The following is a 16,302-nucleotide window of genomic DNA, read 5'->3' as shown; positions in this document are numbered from 1 at the left end:
ATAACCCTTCAAATAAACCCCATTGTTTTTGGACTGAATTACAATTTTAGGTTGTAGCTATGTAAGGATTTTGATCAAATTTTGATAGCATCTCCTTTGTAATTTGGCCTAAATCTCAATATCCAATGCAATACCAACCAAATGACCAATGGCAATACAATGCCAATCACTTTTCAAATCAATTGACTACTAAGGCAATCCAAATCTTAATCAAAACAATGCATATTGACCTTGCCAATTTTCACTTCTTTTACATGAAGCTGCAATCCACCAATGGAGAACGTGACAATGTTGACGGCTTGCGTTGAAGCTTGCTAATCTCCTAGCCAAGCTCTTTCAACCCTTGTACCCAAGTTTAAATTTTCGGGACATAAGTTTGGGCCATGTCGTCACACCACCAAGACCTAATCCCTCATCGTATCGCTTTTCCATGGCTATCACAACACGGTGAGTTCAAGCTATGCTTTCCCCGGTCTATCCTCCACATATCGGGGTACCCTCACACATCACTAGTGGCTAGAAATTAGAAGTGTAGTACAATGTGATGTGGAGAGTGATTGAATCTAAAATAGATGATTGCGATCACTTACAGAAAGGGCACTTATAATTGCATGCCATATCCATCTAATACAAGGGTTTAATGTCATCGATGAGGTTATATGGTAGTGCAATAATCCTCCTTGGTTGTCTTCAATCTCATTGTTTCATGGAAATATCTCAATGTACAATGCATAAAGAAACCCTCAAGGTGAAGATCAATTTGATCTCAATGAGTAAAACTTGGATGTATGAAATTCCCAAGGGTACAAACAATGCATGGCATGAATAAAGGAGTCTAGGGGCACGTGTTTATACATTTGAAATCAAGAAAACCCCAAGGTAAACCCTAATTTTTAATCATTTACCCTAAAACCCTATTTCATCAAGAAACCTTAATCTTTCTGTCTTTTTGATGCAATGATGATATGGATGGCAAAATGAAAGACTAATGATATGCTTGATGCCCTAGATTCTCAAAAAGATTGAAGAAAACTCTAATTTCTCATGAAATTCAAGAAATGCAAGGAATTAAAAATTTCCATGAAATCACATGCTCAAACAACAATTTATCACATGTATGAGTGTAGCTAAGCACGAGGAAGGAGATTATTAAAGAAATTTTCCAAAATTCCCTAATTTTTTGAGGGAACAATAATATGTTGACAAAATGGAAGCATTAAAGAAATTAGTGTCTTGCTTAAACATTGCAGAGGCATAACCAAGCATTTTGGCACCCAAATCGTGAGCAATGACCTCCCATTCTCCATCAAATAGCATGCAGCTCCATGGGCTTCCTCACGACCAAATAGACCATAAAACCTTCATTGCAAAGCTTAGGATAAGCCATATGCTTGCTCAAACCATTCCAAAGCTTAAGCTCTGATACCAATGAAAGAAAGGAGGAAGGAGGGACTCATTAATGTGGATTCTAGACACATTAGACATTGTTTACATCGAGTCTAAGGACATGGGAGGAAGAACTCCATTAAAGCTTGCTTGAGCAAGGCTTAGTCTTGAATTAGTAAAGTGGTTAAAATGTGATACAACTTGGGCTTATAATTGGCTTATATTATAAATTTTCCCATATTCACACACACTTACTCCTTGGCCCCCACATTTGGCCATGCCTATGGTCCCCTTTTGGCCCTTGGCCCCTTTACACATTCTTTCCCATGGTCCCCTTTGGCCAAGTGATAGTTCTCTAGCTTTGGCACTTTATTACAATGACACTTGAACCTTTTTGACTAGAACACCTTTTTGGCTAGAACATTCCTATCCATAGCTAGCACCACCCTCCTCACCATCTCTTAAGTCCTTTCTATCAAAACTTTTGATGTGCCTTGGCTAGACCTCATGGTGGTGGGTTCCAAGGTGAATCATTCGGCACATGAAGGTGACATCATGAGCCATAACATAGTATATGTATTCCTTGCTCGATGCCATGCATGTCCTTGATCCCTTACAAATAGTGGAAATTGACTTGTCTTTCTTCATTGTTGATCCTCCTAAGACACAGATCTTTTCCTCCATGATCGCTCTGAAGGATGCTCCATTTCTTCTCCTTATTTCAACAAAGTGTGGACAACTATCACTTAAGGATTGGAGCTCCCCAACATAATAAGTGATCCTCATGGTGCCATTAATTCAAGGACAAATTTATATTTGTGACTTTCATCCATAAGTGACCATCATATCGTGATTCTATTGCATCCATGGGAGGTACTTGACCCAATGTTGGAGGAAACTCTAAGGCAAGATCCCCATTATAAAACCTTAGTATCTCTCTGACTTGGTTTGGAGCTCCCACACATTGCAACACTTTTGTTAGGATGGTTGGTTTTCATTGATTTAAAATATTTGGGCCTATACTTTGAGCAATGAATTTATCTTTTCCATTGTTTGAGTGCATTGAAGTTAGGTATATGTCAATTTCAACTTCCTTGATGAAACCTACCCTTGACTAGCAAATCATGAGTGGGGAAATCAAGTTTAATTGTTGATTACAATGTTGAGCCTACTTACAGTCCTTTGTCATCCTAGATGGGTGATTCTAGGTCTATATGGGAGCAACAGGTTTAGTTATTTCCACCACCAAATCATGTTCACCTTATAGTAGACTTAAGAAACATCTCCTTCCAAAATGAAATATTCCATGTCTCTACAAGGTCCTTGTATTGTGTTAAATCTATTGTGGTTGTAGTTCCAAAATGAAATATTCCATGTCTTCAAGGTCCTTGTATTGTGGTAGATCTATTGTGGTTGTAGTCCCATCTATCAACTGCAACATTACACACAAGCCTCTGAATCTTGAGTTGTCCCTATCTTCTTCTTAGAAAGATGTTCTAGAAAATATGGCCTTCCCTTTGAGTGATTATATGTGTATACATGCACCGAATGGAGATGAAAATGAAATTATCTCCTCCATTTATGAGCTTGCACTTTGAACTTGTGTAAATCTTGAACTTGCACTTAGAAATCGGACACACACACAGAGAGAGAGAGAGAGAGAGAGAGAGAGAGAGAGAGAGAGAGAGAGAACTTGCACTTGGAAATCAGACACAAGAGAGAGAGAGAGAGAGAGAGAGAGAGAGAGAGAGAGAGAACATATATATGAGAGTGTTTGTATATATTTTAAAAGCACCAATTTGTGTGGTCTTGGTGGTTGTTTTTCAAGAGGAGAGTGTTTGTATATATTTTAAAACCACCAACGTGTGGCCTTGGTGGTTTTTCATCAAGGGGAGAGTGTTTGTATATATTTTAAAACCACCAATGTGTGGCCTTGGTGGTTTTTTTTAAGGGGAGAGGGGAAGACTACACTGGCATTATTACCCTCCCCCCCTTTATTTCTAAAAACCCAACAAATGTATCCTCTCTCTCTCTCTCTCTCTCTCTCTCTCTCTCTCTCTCTCTCTCTCTCTCTCTCTCTCTCTCTCTCTCTCTCTCTCTCTCTCTCTCTCTCTTACTATGGACGAGGTTCCTCTAACTTCCCAAATTAGTGCTATGGGAGATCTCCTCATCTATTTGTTGCCCTTGTTATGCCCATATGTCCCTACTATTGATGGAATCTCTTCATTCATGATGTCACCCCTTCTTGCTAAATAACACCAAGCTTCTACAGTTCCCTTTTGAATATGCACACCTTTAAACCACACCTTCACGTGAAATTTGGACTAAAAAGGGTCGTAGTGTTAAAAAAAACAATGGTCTAGCCAATGAGAGAGCTAGGATTCAAGATCCATGTAACATGAATCTTTTTGAATTTTCTACAACCAATTTTGACAAGGTAAAGTTTCTCAAAGAAATATTGAGAGGTTTATATTAAAATATTGAAAAGTGGCCGATGTACCTTGTACTCTTGACAATAAGGTGATTTGACTGTAATTCAAAAAAAATGCCTTCCTACTTTTCATTTCTCCCCTTTCCACATTTCCTCTTTTTCCCTCCCCATCTCACCGCCTCCCTTTTTCCTACTTCTAATTCAACTCTACCATAGTTTTTTCTTTTCTCCTTCTTTTGTTAGGAAAACATTTACAAGTGTGTTGTTTAGCCTACTAGCCTTTAACTCTTTATGATTCTAATTTTTTATAAGTATGCTGCTTAACCTTCAACTCTGTATGATTCTAATTTTTTATTACACCTTGTAATGTTTATGCTATTATTTGATTAGTTTTTTAGGTCCCAAGTTACTAATAATGTATGTTACGTTGTAGGCTTAAGCTTTATATCTTGAAGTTTTGGTGCTGCTCAAAAGTTTTGGTACTTAGAAGTTTTTTGCAGAGTTGGAGGTTGATCTCACATGATGTTTATATAATTTTTTTAGAGTAGGCAGCACTAAGTAGTCTTTAGGTTTTTTTGGATCTATGAGTTGGTAATCTTCCATGATGTTTGTGTTTGTGTGGTTGTTGCTACAAGTTTAAGGATTTTCAATATCTACTATCAACGCCTTCTTTAAAGAGCTATAAGGTAACACATTTTACATACTTCTTATTCTTTGATTTTTAATCTTAATTTTATGCATATTTTTTTAAAGATGAGAAACAAGTTCTAAATGGTTTTTCTTTCATATGTGTAGATCCCAGAAAGACAAAAAGTTATAAGTTCTATACGAGGAAAGATAGATTAATGCCACATACAACAAGTTTGTACCCTAGCAGCCAAGCTTAGGTAAGACAAAGGAAAAGGGGGTTGGAAAAATCATTGGAAAGGTAGAATAATAAACTTTAGAAGTAGAAATATTAGTGGGAGTACATCAATGGAGGTATTAATCTAACATGTATATATATATAGGGAAATTTCCATGCATCCAAATAATCAAATTGCAAAACACAAGCCTAATGGTAAGAACATGACTTTCTAATTAATAAGTATATTGTTTTTATATAAAATACCTTGTTATATGAGGGAGATAATTCTAGCTTCTTAGCATCACAACATATATTTTTCTATGATTCCTTATATGTTATGCCATCAAGGAATATTAAGTATAGTTCCTTGAGCCCACATACTCCATTACTGTCAAGCCTCGAATGGCCATAACCTACTTACAGATGTGATTGCAACTTGCAAGGTAAAACTTGCAAATAATGTTCAAGCTTTAATGAAACCAAATAGAGGCTCAATACACATTCACCTTGATTGGTTTATTCCCATTGGCTATTTTTTCTCTTATTTGCAACTTGTAAAGAACTGAAGAGAACAAAGGTTACATATAGTTACAAGAGTCCAACTAAAGAGTGGATGAAACGTCTCTTAGATGGGCAATGGCATAGAAATATAACCTATCAAAAGGACATAGTTTATTGTCAAGTTCTAAAATCTTATGTTACATTCTAATAATAACTTGATTAGTGTGATTATAACCTCTATTTTTGAGTAAGGATAGTAAGTATAATTTTTTAAATTTTTATTATGTATGAATAGGTACTTTATTACTTGACAAACATTATATATGTGATTTATCTACAAGAGGTGGAGACTTGTGAAAGGGGAATGGCTAACTGAATATTCTTTGGGAGGATCATGAAGTAATTATAGTAACTATGGAAGGCCAGTAGCCCATTAGCCTTCCTTAGATAAGAGATTTCCTTGATGTTGAGTGACCCTTCTACTAAGTTTTATTTTAAGTTAGATGGTAAGAAGTTAAGGAGAAGATTTGAGTACACCTTCACTTGCACAAAGTGTATTACCCCCCACATCCCCCACATCTTAGAGATTGTGGATTGACGTAATTCATAATTTACTAATGCCAATTAGTTTGATCTTTTTCAAGTTTTCAATTTTCTTTCCTTTGCAATAAAAAAGTCATCAATAGTAAACTTTCACATGCAATATAACTATTACATCTAATCTAATAAGAATCTATAATTTTAAAAAAGCATAGGTAATGAAATGTAAAACATTATAATGTAAAATTAAAAAGAATATTTTTTATCACGAAATCACAAAGTTATATAGACAAAATGGGGATTTTAAATTTGCGAGCTTTTAATTTGAAGCTTTTTTGAGCCAAGAGAATTTTATTGAGCTTTTACGAGATATGTTGTTACTTTGTACAATGAATATGACCATATATAAGTATATACAAAAAAAATATGCCCTTTTGTGCAATTGATCCGTGTTTAAGTATATACAAAAACACATTGCATTACTTATTGTTTGTAAGCCGCATATGTAAAATAAGTGCGTAATATCATAAAGGTTCAAAAACACATTGTTCTAATGTAAGCCAAATCCAAATACATAACATTGTCATCCAATAATTAGGTTCAAATGAGAACCATCACTCTTCAAATGTAGTGGGTGCACATGCTATCCTTGTGAGGCACTCATTATACACAAAAAAGTCACCCTCCATGCACAAACAATGACGAGCGCCATTGGCACATGCCTTCCCAAGACCTCCACAACCTACAAATATATCGAGCACGTGATCTTTCTCCGAAGTAAATGTTTCAAGCAACCATCTGTCAAGACCAAAAGCATAATTTACCAATTCATAAATAAAATAGATATTACCAACAATCACACTATCAAGACTTTTTTATTTTGTGCATGTGTGTATGTATTTATACATATGTATATTACCTAAAGAAGGTTAGGGAACGTTGTGCACCCCCTCTGATAGGCACCCCTTCCACCGCAAAGATCTCCTCAACATGACATGACTCTGTCAAGTAGCTAATAATGTAGGAGCTACTACCTCTCCAGCTGCTCTATTATACAATGGTATCCCAACATTATTGCGATAAAAGAGACCCATAGTAAGATCCACCACCTACAAAGATAGAACAATGGTATTTTCATATTTCACAAACTTTTAAATGGACTTTATACAAACAATATAGCGATGTAGTCTTACCTCCTCTAGTGTATCCGGTTGTAAGTATCCTCCGTTGCACATGAAAGTCCAAGTATGATGAAGATGTAGATCCACGCGACTTGCATACTTAACCAATTTACTCAAGTGCCGAGCAAGACAAAGCGTAACCAAAAATCCTTGATCCGCCAAGAACTCGCCGACAATATCCATAGCACCCTTAACGATGGCCGAAGAGAACTTGTTCCAATCGGGAATGGTACATTCTCCTATTTACTTTGATTATATTAACATATACTATAGCAAGAGTACATGCCAAATTTAAAAAGCTAGACAATGCACACCTCTCGAGCTAGTAGGAAAGCCGTGTACAACAAGAGATGTAGGAAAATCAGCAAAGATGAGGCGTGCTACATGGCGAGATGAATCGCCCTTGTAAGTATAGCAATGAGGAGACTCAATGCCTAGAAACTCTTTCATACTGAAAATAACATGCATATTAGACAGTACGTTTAGAAAATAACATACATATTAGACCAAGTTTAGGGAGAGATGAGTACCTCTCTTTAGCGTACCCATCAACGCACGCAATGTCTACTAACAACGCGTCCACATTTGTAACACATTGAGGTCTTATATAGGTTTATAATTATAATTAATATCATAAAAACTAATTAGAAAAGTGTATGTTTTATTTCTAATGTACATATGAGCATAAAGGATAACCTGCAATACGAGAGAGAGGTCGACGCTCTTGATATTCTGAAATCAAAGAGGACACTTGTATTGGAAGATCTTGATGTGCAGTTCCAGTTGTATCTTCCATTGAGCGTATTGGTTGCATGTCCTAAAGAATACAATAAACAACAACAAAATTGGGTGTGCAACTACAAAGTAAACTCTCAAAATTTTATCAATATTAATTAGTGATATTACTTACCGTGGGTGTATCACCTTCTTGTGTCATCTTCTTTTTCTTTTTTCCCTTTTTGTTTTCTCGTTTTCTCCTTACCTTGCGTTTGTTGTTTGGATACACCAATTTGCTGCTCTTCGAAGACATTGACATTTGAGTCCACAATCTCCTCTATAGGATTTGGGCCACCATGTTGTGAAAGACACGTAGACTTAAAAGCTGCAAAAATAGATTTCATAAGACAATGTATAGAATGAGCAAGGTCGAGATAGTTTGATACTTGCCTTGGTGCAATTGTATCTCTTGTTTTGGAATCACATCCAATGGATATTCTACCCACCAAGGACACATCTCACGCTCCCATTCCGTGAGACCTCTTGTTCTAATTGAGGGAGAGAACATGGAATTTTCATCATCCAAACTCTTCCATTCTTCCGTAACCTCAGGATATTCATGAAGAGTATTTTGAGATTGACAGCAACGCAACCATCTAATAAGAAAAAATTATATTTTAAATATATATCATATACTATGTGCAAAAAAATCACATCATATATGTAAACACACCTATAAACAAGCCTCTTTGTTGTGGCTAGCAATTCTGGCATCTAATCTGTATCATTGACACTTTTTATATCACCTAAGATAGCTACAAAGGCTTGCAGTACATGAAGTCTTCTTTGATTCTTGAAATATGCTTCAAAAGTACTAGGCAATGCTGGTCCCTCAACCTCCATCTTTTTAATTAGAAGCCAAGCTTCAGAGTTGAGCTGAGTCCAATAAGCTTCTTTGCGCATGTAAGCCCTAAAGCTTTTGTAGTCAAAAAAATGTGAAGCATCTGCATCCCTGTTCTTTGATAGACTCATCACATGCAAGATTTCCCTCCTCCTAATAGGATAGCATATTCACATTACTATTATTAATATGAAAAAGGTGAAGATTTTTCATTATGCTGACTTCATAATGTAAATAAAACTGTAAGCACAAAAAGAAAGTCTACCTCTCTGTAGAGATCTTCGCAGAACAAAGCGAGTGTAATTTAGCCCTCGTAATGTTTACCATGGATTTATCATTCCATTTTAAAGAGAAGATAATATTGAAAAAGTCTTCACCATGAGCTGGATTTGCAATGGTCAAATACTTGTATCCTTTGTCTTGTAGCCGCTCTTCCACCTCTTTAGTGGTTGCATGCATTTTTGTTTGAAGTTGCTGACCTTCAAATCCATGAGCTCATAGACGACTCTCCTCTTTAACAAGATTTCTATTAAATTCATCCTACAAAAGCAAATCATACCTAATTTAAAAAAGTAGAGCGCTCTTTCATTTCTTTAGCCGTACAATTGATTTTGTCTTACATACCTTCCATACAAGCTGTGAAATCAAGATACATGGACTATCATACCATGGCCGAACCCCACCATGATGGCAAGTCTCATACAAAGTCTCGGAGATTTCCCATTGTCTTTGCTCAGGAGGGTTGGAATATACTCTCTTTGTTTGCGATCCCAAATTTTTGAAACATGAATATTTCATGTCCCAAATTTGGTTCCACATGAGCCTGAGTGATTCTGAACATTAGTAAAAAGTTAGAAAGTAATTACTCTAAACTAATAAGACATTATTAGTAAGAAACTCACGTATTTGTGGTGTCAAGTGCAAGCATGAGCTTTGCCTCCTTCTTTACATCCACCTCAAGTGCAAGCATGAGCTTCGCCTCCTTCTTTACATCCACCTCAATGAAAATGCAACGTACACACATGGTGAAAAGCACTATCTTGAAATCCTACAAGATAAAATAATACATAAGAACTAAACACAATAAATTTGAAAGTAAATAACTCGTAACTTATGACAAATACTCACTCTCTTTTACTCGTTTTGTCCAAGTTTTGAGTCTGTGATTGCCGTCCCAAACAAGAAAGCGATGTCCATGAAGATGACTCCATTCTTCGTTGCATTCTTGATCAAAAGCCTGACTTTTTTGTTGCCAGATAGGGTCCCAAGATGCTTGAATCTCTGTTGTGACGGGGAGGAGTGTCCCATGCATATCACGGACGAAAACCAAGAAACTCCCAATATTTTCCATATATGCATTGTCGTCAAAAAGTGGAACTAGCCAAGATGCGTCCTCTAAAGCAATTCGCACAGACTCATTTGGAAGGAGACAACATAATGGCACCAAGGGAGGCTCCGTAGTCCTTTTCACATGGAACTTTGACAAGACCTCACTCATAAGACCAAGGGGCACCTTCTCACCCAAACCATGTTTTCTTCTCTTCTCCTCTTTCTCGGTCAAGTCGGTTGAAGGCTGACTAGATGGTGTGGTTGTTGCATCACCAACGTCTACATGGATTTGATGCTCATTAGAGTCACCTTCTAATGCATCAATCTCCTCTTCCACATCATTTGAATCACCTTCTATTGCTTCATCCTCCACAAAGATACATTGACGTGTTCTCTTTTTTTCATAGGAGAGCGTGTCACCACACGAGAAGATGCCTCGTGTTCAATATCAATAATTCCTTTGATGGGTCCTGATCTTAGCCGCATAACAGACGATGGGATTTTGGGAGGTTTTCCCTTTGCTCATTTTGGTGCCATCTAAATATCAGATCATTTAATTAATTATGTATATATAATATAAATACAATGGTATATGTATATGCTATATTAACATTCAACTTCAGTGTGTGTATAAATATATATAGGGTGTGTGCGTAAACCAATGCAAGGTGCACGGCAATAGAAGAGCTATATAAGCTAGCTTAGGTATGCGTCTCAAAATATTGGCATGTACAACATGCCTTATAAACAAGGCATGCATGCAAGTAATGGTGCATGTAAAGTTTGCATACAATGTACACATCATTATGGCCATATATATTTAATTTTTAATTATGAAAGACGACCATCATTACCTGAAATATAGTGCTTTCAAGAGGTCACTGAAAGTAAATCTGTCTACTGGTACATCACATATGTATTGGTGGCATCTACACCAAGCCTGCACTGACCACTTGCAAAGAAAATTTCACATCAAATTTTGTCTATACATATATGCTTTATGTAAACATATGCATTTATACGTGTATATGCTTTATGTAAACTTATACTCACAACTGCACAACATTGGTGTCTCATGGCCATACATCTACAGCCATGGAACCGTCAGCAGGACTCAAGTGAGAAAAATGAACAGAATCACTCAACAAATATCTTCAAGTAACATTGTAGGGCAGCTTCCATCCTAAGCCTTAAAACAAGAACCAGGAGAAGTCCATACTGTGTTAGCCAAAGAAATCATGTTTTTTCCCCCTTGCAAAGGGCCCTAGCCCTCTCACTCCTCATGTGCAAGAAGTAGAAAAAAGAAAATCGGAGAGCTCTCCCTCTCTCTCTCTCCATGGATCCAGAAACAAGAATGCAAGCTGACTATGTCCATGTTGTGTGTATCCTGCAATGATTGCACCCCACAACACCACATTCTTTTCTTGCACATCATTGAACACTTTGTGTGCTTACACTTTGTCAACGAGAGAGCTACCCACAACCACATCCATATGCCACATGCTTTCAGCATCCCCAAATATGTGGCGTCATTCAGTTGAACTGCTTCCTGCTGCAATCTAGACTCATATAGATGTAAGGCCTCATGGCTGTAGATGTAAGGCCTCATGGCTGTAGATGTAAGGCCTCATGGCCTCATGGCTGTAGATGTAAGGCCATGGCCTCATGGCCTTACATCTACAGCCATGTAAGGCCTCATGGCTGTAGATGTAAGGCCTCATGGCCTCATGGCCTCATGGCTGTAGATGTAAGGCCATGGCCTCAAGGCCTCATGGCCTTACATCTACAGCCATGTAAGGCCTCATGGCTGTAGATGAGGCCTTACATCTACAGCTTGGCCTTACATGTAAGGCCTCTTGGCCTTACATGGCTGTAGATGTAGGGCCTCTTGGCCTTACATCTATAGCCAATGTGCCCCCACATTCCCACAAGACACTAAGAAAACCCCGATCATAGCAATAGTCCACCACCGCTTTCGGTGTCAAGAAATCAACTCCACAATTTCTACTCCTTTTTTTTCTAATCTGCGTTGAAAATCCCTTCGTGCACCCCTTTGTGTCATGACTATGGTAGGTGTGTTAGACACATCCCAAAGGTTAGCATCCTCAGGTAAATGTAGGCATCGTGACATGACTATCCGCACTGGTAAGTGGCCACCATCTCTCCTTGTTGTCACGACGAACTGTGTTTCCTCCAACTATAATAGCATCACTTCTTCCATGCTGTAGATATAAGGCCTCATGCTGTAGATATAAGGCCTCTAGGCCTTATATCTACAGCATGGAAGAACTGTGTTTCCTCCAACTATAATAGCATCACTTCTTCCATGCTGTAGATATAAGGCCTCTAGGCCTTATATCTACAGCATGGAAGAACTGTGTTTCCTCCAACTATAATAGCATCACTTCTTCCATGCTGTAGATGTAAGGCCTTACATCACTTCTTCCATGCTGTAGATGTAAGGCCTTACATCTATAGCCATGTAAGCTGTAGATGTAAGGCCAGCTGTAGATGTAAGGCCAAGAGGCCTTACATTGACAACCATGGCTGTAGAGCCCTCAGAAGACCAACACAGCCAATCGAAACCTGAAAAATCGAATCGAGTATAGCCAATCGAAGACCAACCTAAAAAATGGAATCGTGTGCAGCCCTCAGAAGACGCGAGAGGTGCAGATCTGAAACTCTTAGACAAGAAGAAGGAAGAAATTTGTTACTCTTTGACACATTTGAACGTTTGAGGATCATTTATGTGAACTACTTCACCTTAAGAAAGTGAAGATGTCCTTTTTCCCACATGAAAAATGCAAAGGATTCAATTGCTATTGAAAAAACTTACTTGGTTGCAAGTTGTGCAAGGGAGGGCTCACGAAAAAACCAAAGGCGGTGATTATATTATTGTATGTTCATTAGAGGATGTGTGTTCAAGTACCTACATTTTAGATTGTGCCTCTAGATTGAATTTGTCTTATGATGTATGTATAACAATTTTTTGACCCCTTTGGCATGCACCAACTCATTTTATCAAAAACCATGGAAGTTGGCATCATGACTTTGTGGTAATCCTCTAACAACATCCATCGAGAAAATCATCATGACTTTGTGGTACAATGCTTGCAGGAGTGAGGAGCTGAACAGCATGTCTGCCACAATAGACACACAACACTGCACTTGTAACAATTTGACTACAAAACATCATTAAAATAGGTAATTTTTCCCAGCCTGTCCCTCACGGGGGAGGGGGATCCCTCATGCTTGTCAGTGGGCTGAATGGTGAGTGGCACACACAAAACTTTGCAAGATTTGCTCCCATCTTTGCCATCGGTGGTTTGATTCCAATGGCAATAAAATTCATACCTATAATCCCATCATCAGAAAGAGAAAGATAGAGAAAGACGTGTACCTGCTTTGCAGGGGAGCCAGAGAGAGAGCGAGAGAGGAGGAACTCTGAGGAACGCGAACCAGAGAGAAAGAGAGGAGGAACACATGAGCCAGCGAGAAAGAGAGATGAGGAACGCGTGGGCGTCATTGTTGTGAGGGACCTGCCCACTAGTACATCAAGTCATTGATGTACTAGAGTGGGCAAGTCATTGATGTACTAGAGTGGGCAGGTGTATTTTAATATATTGAAATATATATAAGGAAAGACGTGGATTTTTTCGCATTTAATGCCCTCTTGTTCTATGATAAGTAAGGACTGTAAGTTGTTGATGGTATAATAATTATCAAATATTCTCCATATCCTCTTGATTGTCTTAAACAATATTTTTATCCGAATAAAAATAATTTTAAACTCAACCCGAATCCGGACTCTCTGTTCTATGGCCACTTCAGCCTGCGCCTCCATCTGCTGGAGATTAGGTACTGCCAAACTCCATCTGCTGGAGATTAGGTACTGCTGGAGTACCTAATCTCCATCTGCGGAGATTAGGTACTGCCAAACTTTCACGAGAAATTCTTCTTAGAGATGGTAAACTTCTACTTAGTGCTTATTTCTTGCAAGGTTTGCTCCCACCACATTGTAAATTTCTGGGAGTTCAGGCTAAAGTCCAAGAGAGCTCAGAGGCATCCTTTTTACCTATTCCTTCACAATGGGATGTTGAGGGAAATGAACACTACTTTATAGATGGTTCTCTGTCTTTGGAGTATGAACTAGTTCTCAATGAGTCTTCTATTTACATATCACATAGTGAAACAGCTATTGGAACAGGTGTGATACTAGACAACCAATCTGGGAAAACAGTTGGCAAAACAGAGAAAGAGCACATTATTTGCCTTGAAACTAGTAGTGATGACCAAAGAAAAGATAAAAAAATGTTGTCTACTGTAGGTGCTCTGATAGACAAATCTCGCTCTGTCCGTCTTAAAAAGCTTCTACTTTCTTCATCGGGGCCTTTGCAGGTTGTAGAGATGCCATGACATTACAATGGGAACGTGGCTTTTGAGTTTCCTCCCACCTTTGATAGGATTAAGAAAATGGATGGGATGGAACAGAAGTTTGGTGGCCACTTCTGGACGTGACCAGTGCAGACACGCATGGCTATTGAATGCACTGTCCGTCTGAGTTATTGTCTGGGATCCCTTCAATGTCATCACATAAATTGTCCTCATTACTTGAGTACAGGGAAATATGACTCTTCATTTCATGGACATCTTGATAAGGTTGTATCAAAGGGGTATCCTGCATCCGAGGACAAGACACACATCTACTGTCATTATTGTCAAAAGGTGGTTACATGCATGTCTACTTGTGATGCAATGATCTACTATATTCTGCCTACTGATTTGGACATGACTAGACTAGTTGTTCATGTTGGGGAACACAAACATTCTGTTTAACTAGGCACATCAAGATCTGCTATAGAAAAGATTAGGATGCTTGTCAGAAATGTGTTAAAAGTTGAGAAAGGTGGACCACGAAAAGTTCAAATGCTTGTTGCTCGTCAAATGCTGACAGATTCTTTGATTCAAGGTAACACTATAGTAGATGGAGATATGGAGTTGAATAATTTCTTGGAAGAGATGATGCCATTGGTTCAGAACAAAGGGTAATCCTAACTCTCTTACCTTTGAGTCATAATACACAATCTTTCATATTCTAATTATCCTACTTGTTTCTTGCAGGTTCACAAATATCATAATAAGTGAAAAAAATAAACAACTCCCAATTGTTGGTGAAGGATACGATAATATACTGCAGCTACAACGCAAGTGCATGTTTCCATTCTTCCATGGCAGCAGGTTCCCTAGTCAGGGTGATACTACAGAAGACAAATGTTACCTATTTAAAATGTCCTTCCTCCAAGGGACCAGCTTCAGGAGTTGGTCAATAGAATGAGAAGAACTGGACGATGATCTTCGTGATGCGTGGGTTCATTTTGACTACACACATAGAATTGAAGGATGGGCAACCATGTCATGTTCAGTTTATGATCCAAGGTGAGCTCTTCATATACATAATAAATGAGACATAATTTGATATACGTAAATACTTTGGTACGTACTAACCATTAATCTATTGCATGGCATGCATATAGTGTAAGAGCTTTACAAGTTATAGCAATATGTGAAACAAAGGAGGAGGACATTGAATCCCAAATATTATTCTGGGAGAGCTTGAACAAGGTTATGGAGCTCTCTGGTCATGATCGAGCAGACTTTTCAGGATTTATGGCAGATGAGGCCGGATGGCCATTCGAGCATGCTATAATGGAGGGCCAGATAATATTTTGGTTGGTCGAGAGCGTTCATGTCTTTTCCATTGGGAGCAAAGTTTGCAGAAACACACAAGAAACTTGGTTCCAAAAGAAAAGCAAAAAGTACACATAGAAATGTGTGAAGTGTGGAGAAATAGCAAATCTTATGAAATGGCATCCAAACAAGCCAGTACAATTAGACAATGGTGGTCTACAGGCAATGTCCTGAGAGAAAACATGAGGAGACTTGAACTGTGGTTCAAATGGTGGGAACAGAGAATTGTGCACTGGGGGAGTCTCCATCTATCTGTGAGTCTTATACCATCTACATATTCTACAAGTACTTATAAGGATGTTTTGTTATATATTGAGTTTATTGTATCATTACGCAGGATGATGCATCTCCCTGGGAGAGTGCACAAATTCCAAACACAAATCTTTCTGAAAGTATCCATGCAAGTTGGTTAGCAGGAGAGGGTGGTAAGAAAAAGATATCACTATATGATGCATGTGTAACAGACATTTTAAATTCCTATTTGCAGTGCACAAAGCGACATGGCCACTTGACTGGACGATTTATTAGGAATGGACCAAATATGGAGACTCTTCTTTCTAGGATCAAAACAGGACATACACCAAGTCCTGTCCACATAGCAAGAATGATCCAAGGAGGTGTTGCAGGGACCCCAATGTATGAGGAACCAATCATACATGGAGACAGGGAAACAGTTCAGCGCAAAAAGAGATCAAATACAATAAACACCTCTCACCGTCCT

General features: G+C 38.2%; 1 long non-coding RNA gene across 2 annotated transcripts; it reads right to left on the bottom strand.

Moving 5' to 3' along the window:
• Nucleotides 1–6,792: 6,792 nt before the first annotated feature.
• LOC147621949 (uncharacterized) lies at nt 6,793–8,916 on the bottom strand. 2 transcript variants are annotated; one of them, XR_015269726.1, is made up of 3 exons: nt 8,770–8,916; nt 7,797–7,988; nt 6,793–7,703 (listed from the first exon to the last, which is right to left on the bottom strand). It is a non-coding gene; the product is annotated as an uncharacterized LOC147621949 (long non-coding RNA). The 2 variants fall into 2 exon arrangements; XR_015269725.1 differs by lacking the exon at nt 8,770–8,916 and adding an exon at nt 8,054–8,254.
• Nucleotides 8,917–16,302: the final 7,386 nt, after the last annotated feature.

This window comes from Cibotium barometz, chromosome 29 (genome assembly GCF_041138505.1).
Source record: "Cibotium barometz isolate CiBa-2024 chromosome 29, ASM4113850v1, whole genome shotgun sequence".
NCBI lineage: Eukaryota > Viridiplantae > Streptophyta > Polypodiopsida > Cyatheales > Cibotiaceae > Cibotium > Cibotium barometz.
The sequence above is the reverse complement of the archived record's forward strand: the minus strand, read 5'-3'. Positions and strand labels throughout refer to the sequence as shown.